Genomic DNA, 6,453 nt, shown 5'->3' with positions numbered 1-6,453 from the left:
CACCTCTGGGGGAGTGGGTGGGGGGTGATACAATAATGACCAACTAATTGTAGTTTTCAACACTTACTTGTGTAACTGAAATGTCACAAGATGTGGTTTCCATCATGTGCCTATCTTCATGTTTTATTTTAAGCATTTGCACTTAGAGAGGCTGGCACAGTTCTGTGAGGTTCTGAGGAAATTATTTTTACACTGAAAAACATTTTTGTACTTTTTGGCTGCTGCTGTACTCAAGTTATGCAAAAGAATTTAGTTTTGTCATGTGTTGAAATAAAATTCTGCAGGATTCAAAAGGTCACTTGTTGTCTCTGGTTACTGTCAGTATTTCCTCACCTTTAACCTTAACCCCAACAGATGTCACAGGGGCAGGGATTAAAGTTCTCCATCGCGACGACGGATTTCTGTACAGTATTTCTGTTTATATGTTTGTTTTTATTCTTGCCGGGGCCCCTTGGCCAGATCGCCATTGAAAATGAGAATTTGTTCTCAACTTATTTATCTGGTTAAATAAAGGTCAAATAAAAATAAATAAATGAATAAACATTTCCGTCAGTTTGATTCAAATTGCCTACCTGGGGCCTCATTTATAGAAAGTACTCTGATCAAATTTTCTTACCCTATCTTACCCGTGTCGTACGTAGAAAACCACGTCAACGTAATGATTTATACAATTTCAACGTGAGTCAATTTGACCGTGGAAACGATCGTAGCTCTACGTCGAGTAGACCTTGCGTACGCACATTACCTACTGGTTATGCGGAGTTATTACAGGCATGTGAGCCGCACTGCCTAAACTGTAATTCATGCAAGTGGCTCGTAATAAAATTAACGATGTTGTTATCAGCCGAGAAAATGAGTTTAATTCAAGATTTAAAAGGAACTGATGTTTATGATTGTATTTCAGTCTTTCTTTATATTCCTACGGAGCTGTCAAGGCAACGCCATCTCCCCTTCAACATGCCTAATGCGCTAAATTATACTGGATTTTTCTCCGGTGTCTCCGGTGTCTGGGAGTGAGCAGCCATATGTTCAATGTCACCTGATAAGAATAAGACCATTATATTATTACAGTATTGTGGTGACTAGACACCCACTGAGTGATCAGGGCGAATTCACTACATTACCCAGGTGCCTTAGCAGGGTGATGAGGTGTATTTAAGGCGACCAGGAAGTGTGAATGAGGAAGTGAATGCAGAGTGTGCAATAAACACAGCTCTTGTTTACACATTAACCATGTGCTCCTAGTCCTTCTTCATATCCCTCAAACCAACAACTACATTGGTGACCCTGACGTGATTACCGGCGGCTTAATGATGCCACTACGCCTGACCGGTATCCAGTTCCCTACATTCAGGATTTCTCAGCCCACCTGGCAGGAGCAGTTATTTTTTCAAAGGTGGATCTCATTCGAGGATATCACCAAGTGCCAGTCCATCCTCAAGACATCACCAAAACGGCAGTCATCACACCGTTTGGCCTCTTTGAATATTTACGAATGCCTTTCGGCCTGAAGAATGCCGCCCAAACCTTTCAGCGGTTGATGGACTCAGTGTTGCGTGATCTGCCTTTTCTTTTTGTTTACCTTGATGATATCCCGGTGGCCAGTACATCCAAGGCAGAACACATGTCACACCTCCGCCTCCTTTTTGCTCAATTGCAGCAGCACGGCTTGATTGTCAATCCAGCAAAATGCCAGTTTGGGGTGCCCTCCATTGATTTTCTCGGCCATCACATCACTTCTGCCGGTGCAACCCCACTGCCCTTAAAGGTGAAGGCGGTGCTGCAGTTCCCACGCCCCACAACAGTGAAGGCCCTACAGGAGTTCCTGGGTATGGTGAATTTTTATCATCGCTTTATTCCACAAGCAGCCTGCCTCATGCGACCCCTGTATGGGGCCCTCAAGGGCAAGCCTCCCAAGCACATTGTTGACTGGTCCAGTGAAATGTCAGGATCATTCTCTGCCACCAAGGAAGCTCTTGCAAATGCAACCATGCTAGCACATCCAGTGCCAGATGCCCCCATTGCCTTGACATCTGATGCCTCAGACCGCGCAGTTGGTGCTGTTTTAGAGCAGCAGATTGACGGGGTTTGGCAGCCTCTCGCTTTTTTTAGCCGGCAGAAATACAGCACGTTCGACCGTGAGCTACTAGCCCTTTACCTGGCAGTCAGACATTTCCGTTTCCTCCTAGAGGCTCGACCATTCACTGCTTTTGTAGACCACAAGCCTTTAACTTTTGTCATGTCTAAACTGTCGGAGCCATGGTCAGCCAGGCAACAGCGTCATCTCTCCTACGTTTCTGAATTTACTACAGACATACAACATGTAGCAGGAAAGCAGAACGTCGTGGCTGACTGCCTTTCTCGCACCTTCACAAGCACCGTCCACCTCGGCATCGATTATGCCCGCATGGCTGTGGACCAAGATGCAGACCCTGACATTCAGGCCTTTCGGACGGCGACTACAGGGCTTCGGTTGGTGGATGTCCCTTTTGACGATAAGGGTATGACACTGCTATGCGATGTCTCTACTGGCCAGCCCCGTCCTCTGGCACCCAAGATGTGGAGACGGAAGGTTTTCGATGTCATACATGGCTTGTCACACCCAGGCCGGAAGCCATCTGTCTGGTGACAGAAAAATTTGTCTGGCATGGCATGAAGAAGGACATTCGCGACTGGGTCAAAACATGCATCGCATGCCAGCTCACAAAAGTCCATCGACATGTGAAGGCACCATTGGAGCAGTTCACAGTCCCAGAAAGGCGCTTTGACCACATCAACGTGGATTTAGTTGGACCTCTTCCTCCTTCTGGAGGGTTCACCCATCTCTTGACAATGGTGGACAGAACGACACGGTGGCCAGAGGTGGTTCCACTGTCGGGAACAACGACAGCTGAGGTGGCCCGCGGATTCATTGGTACTTGGATCGCCCGGTTCGGGGTTCCCTCTGACCTCTCCTCAGACCGGGGACCACAATTCACCTCACAATTGTGGACCTCTATCACCCAACAGTTGGGTATTTCACTCCATCGGACTGCAGCATATCATCCCCAGGCCAATGGCCTGTGTGAGCGATTTCACCGTTCCATGAAAGCAGCCCTGAAAGTGGACCTCCAGGGCAATAGCTGGATCGACAGGCTACCCTGGGTGATGCTGGGACTTCGTACTGTACCTAAGGAGGACCTCCTCTCTTCTTCGGCAGAGCTTGTTTATGGCCAGGCCCTTAGAGTACCGGGTGATTTTTTCCCCTCTGTTAACGTTCCCTGGTCTGCACCAGAACAACTTCGTAATCTATGGGACAAGGCAAGTGCCTTTATGCCGACCCCTACTTCAAATCACAGCCTGCCACGTATCCATGTCCCTCTGGATCTCCAATCAGCAAGATATGTGTTCATCCGCCACGACGCACATAGGAACCCTCTACAGCCGCCTTACGATGGCCCCTACAGTGTTGTGGAGACAGGCGACAAGACCTTTATCATTGACATAGGGGGAAGTATGGAGCATATCTCAGTGGACCGCCTGAAGACAGCTCATCTAGATGGAGAACGGGCTGTGGAGGTGGCCCGTCCACCACGTCGTGGCCGCCCTCCTACAAGCACAACAAAAAAACCTCCCAGTGGTTCCGGGCCAGGCTGTCAGCAGCCAAGAGATTTCCGTCCAGCCCAAGTTCCGGAGTCCCGTAATCGCTTTGGACGAGTCCTCCGAGCTCCGGCACGTTATGGGAAGTCAGTGTTTGTGAATTCTGGGGGGGACCTGTGTGGTGACTAGACACCCACTGAGTGATCAGGGCGAATTCACTACATTACCCAGGTGCCTTAGCAGGGTGATGAGGTGTATTTAAGGCGACCAGGAAGTGTGAATGAGGAAGTGAATGCAGAGTGTGCAATAAACACAGCTCTTGTTTACACATTAACCATGTGCTCCTAGTCCTTCTTCATATCCCTCAAACCAACAACTACAGTATAAGCATTTGCTGGTTAGTTGTCATCAGCACTCCAGTTGAGGGGGGATGGCATCCCCCCTGAAATAAAAACGGTCAAAGTCATCCCCCTTCTAAAACTGCCATCCCCCCTTTCCATCCATTATGTCATTTGATCAATGTACCTGGTATTACTGCTATTTCAACATTTAGTTGTGCGCATATTGAGTAAAATACTGTGGGCGAGGGGGGGGGGGGCACGCACTGACATTTTTACCAAGTCACTGACACTGAAGTCACTGACGGTGTGGGGATGTTAAAATTGTCCCCATATGATAAACTCCACCACCTCCCCTGATTTTCTTTTACAACTTGAGTACTGGTTGTCATGATCAAACGTTACAAATGCAACTTACCGAGAAGCCACCCTTCTCTGCCCTCTCCCGCTCACTTGGCTTAATTCAGCCGCTATCACAGGGCGTAAATACAAAGCTCATTCTTAAGTATATTTGGTATTTATAGACTTTAGTACATACGCAATTTCAAACAAGCTCAGCCCGTTTTATAAATAATGCTTACGTCCGTTTAGAAAAATGTGCTTACGTGCAAGTCAAAGATGACGTTCAAGTACTTTATTTTATAAATGAGGCCCCTTTTCTAAAATAAGAAAACAGTATTGCTTTTTAGATATTAGGATCTCAAATACGATGACCAGTCTGGCAAACAATTATATAGTGTTGTTGCCGATCAATGATCGACGTTGTTATATAGAAAACCTACTGGATGGTTGATTATTTGTATGACAAAGTCAGAGTCAAGTCAACCCTTGCAAAAAGTATCGGTTTTATTTCATGAATTGAAAACAGCATTGATATTACGTAAAATCAAACTGGCAATAGAAAAGCTGTTCAAAAGAATCTTCCCTTAAAACGCAAATGCTATTAAATACAAATATATAGTGGAGGTTAAAATAAGAATATGACTTGGCCTGGAGATTTTTATGCTTTAATCCCTGCAGGGGCAGTCACATTAGAATCCTGCAGATACAACCAGAGGTTTGGGTACAAATACTCCTTGCCTGAATGATCCAGAAGGAATACATCAATCATAGAATTAAGAGAATGTGGGCGTGAGCATCTGGTGGTTTAACACTTTTATTGCAGCATGATTCAATAGTTTCCTGCTCAGAAAGGGTAAGAACAGAACAACAGACCAGCTCTGCATCAACAAACATACACTCTTCGACATCGTATGGTATTTACATCACTAGTCCCTCAAAGATTATGTACATATTAGTCTCTGGTTGCTATGACGACAGTAGTAGTTACAATACTAATAATCACACGTATGCTTCAGGTCTACAGTACATAACTGGCTCATCTACGGCACGTTCATCATAATCACTGAGGATGGAGGACCACACAGCGCGTTGCAGACGCTCGGTACAGCTGGTGAAACATCGCAAACAACAAAAATACAGAACTTTTTTAAATTTCTCAACTGTGTAAATTAGGAGACACCTGCGCCAGGTGTGTGAACATGCACCTACTCGGCTGGAAATCAGTCCAGACAAAATAAAAATAAAAATCATGATTTGGTCTGAACACTTAAAAACATCAAGAAAGGTTTAGGCCCATATATTCAACATAATAAACGGAGGTGTATTAATTTCAACATCCTCCTTATAACTATAAAGGCGCGTTGACATCGATGCTCACTATGTGTGTGTGGGGTCATGATGGAGTAAAAGCCAACAACGTTTGAGCTCCACGCTTTTAAACCCTTTGTCTCTGAACAGGTACGATAACAAGTCATTCTTGTACTAGCATTCATCAAATTAACGAAAATAAACAAATAAAAACATAAAAGTATGTACTTTACTTACTGTACGTCTCTAGTTAAAATGTAACTATGTCTACAACAGGAGGGCAGCTCAGGCCAGCCCATAGTGTCTTGTGTTGAAAGATATTACTGATCATATATTTAAAAAAACACAGATTCAGTTTGGCGACCAGGGGGGTGTTTCATCAATGTCGCTAAAGGACAATCCAGTCTCGCAAAGATTTATCAAAATAAACCTGATGGAACACCGCCCTGGTACTAACATTATTCCAGTATTATTATAATTTTGGTCTTTCATGATATACACACACACACACACATATATATATATATAAAACTCTACTGTTCAAGATATCTATGAGGGGGGGGGGGGGCAGGAGGGTGTAAAATGGAGTTGAGATTCAAGTTTGCAAACTGTAATGCTGTAAAAGATGAGGTGTCCTGTGTTCTGATGTGCTTTACCACAGATGCCTTTTTTATATCTCAGTGCAGATGAGTTAAAACAAACAAAAAAACAAAAATAAGACAAAAAAAAGAAAAGAGGCGAGTATAACTGGACCTGATTGGAGGAGATTCCCTGGAGCTAAAAACAGGAGTTCCCTGATGACGACGAGACATACAGTGCTTTAGCTGGTGATCATGGAGACGTTATATACAGGGACATTATAGATCCTGTTTGTGAGGGGGCTGGA

This window comes from Nansenia antarctica (assembly GCF_963989245.1).
Source record: "Nansenia antarctica genome assembly, chromosome: 1".
Lineage (NCBI taxonomy): Eukaryota > Metazoa > Chordata > Actinopteri > Argentiniformes > Microstomatidae > Nansenia > Nansenia antarctica.
This window is presented reverse-complemented; position numbering follows the sequence as displayed.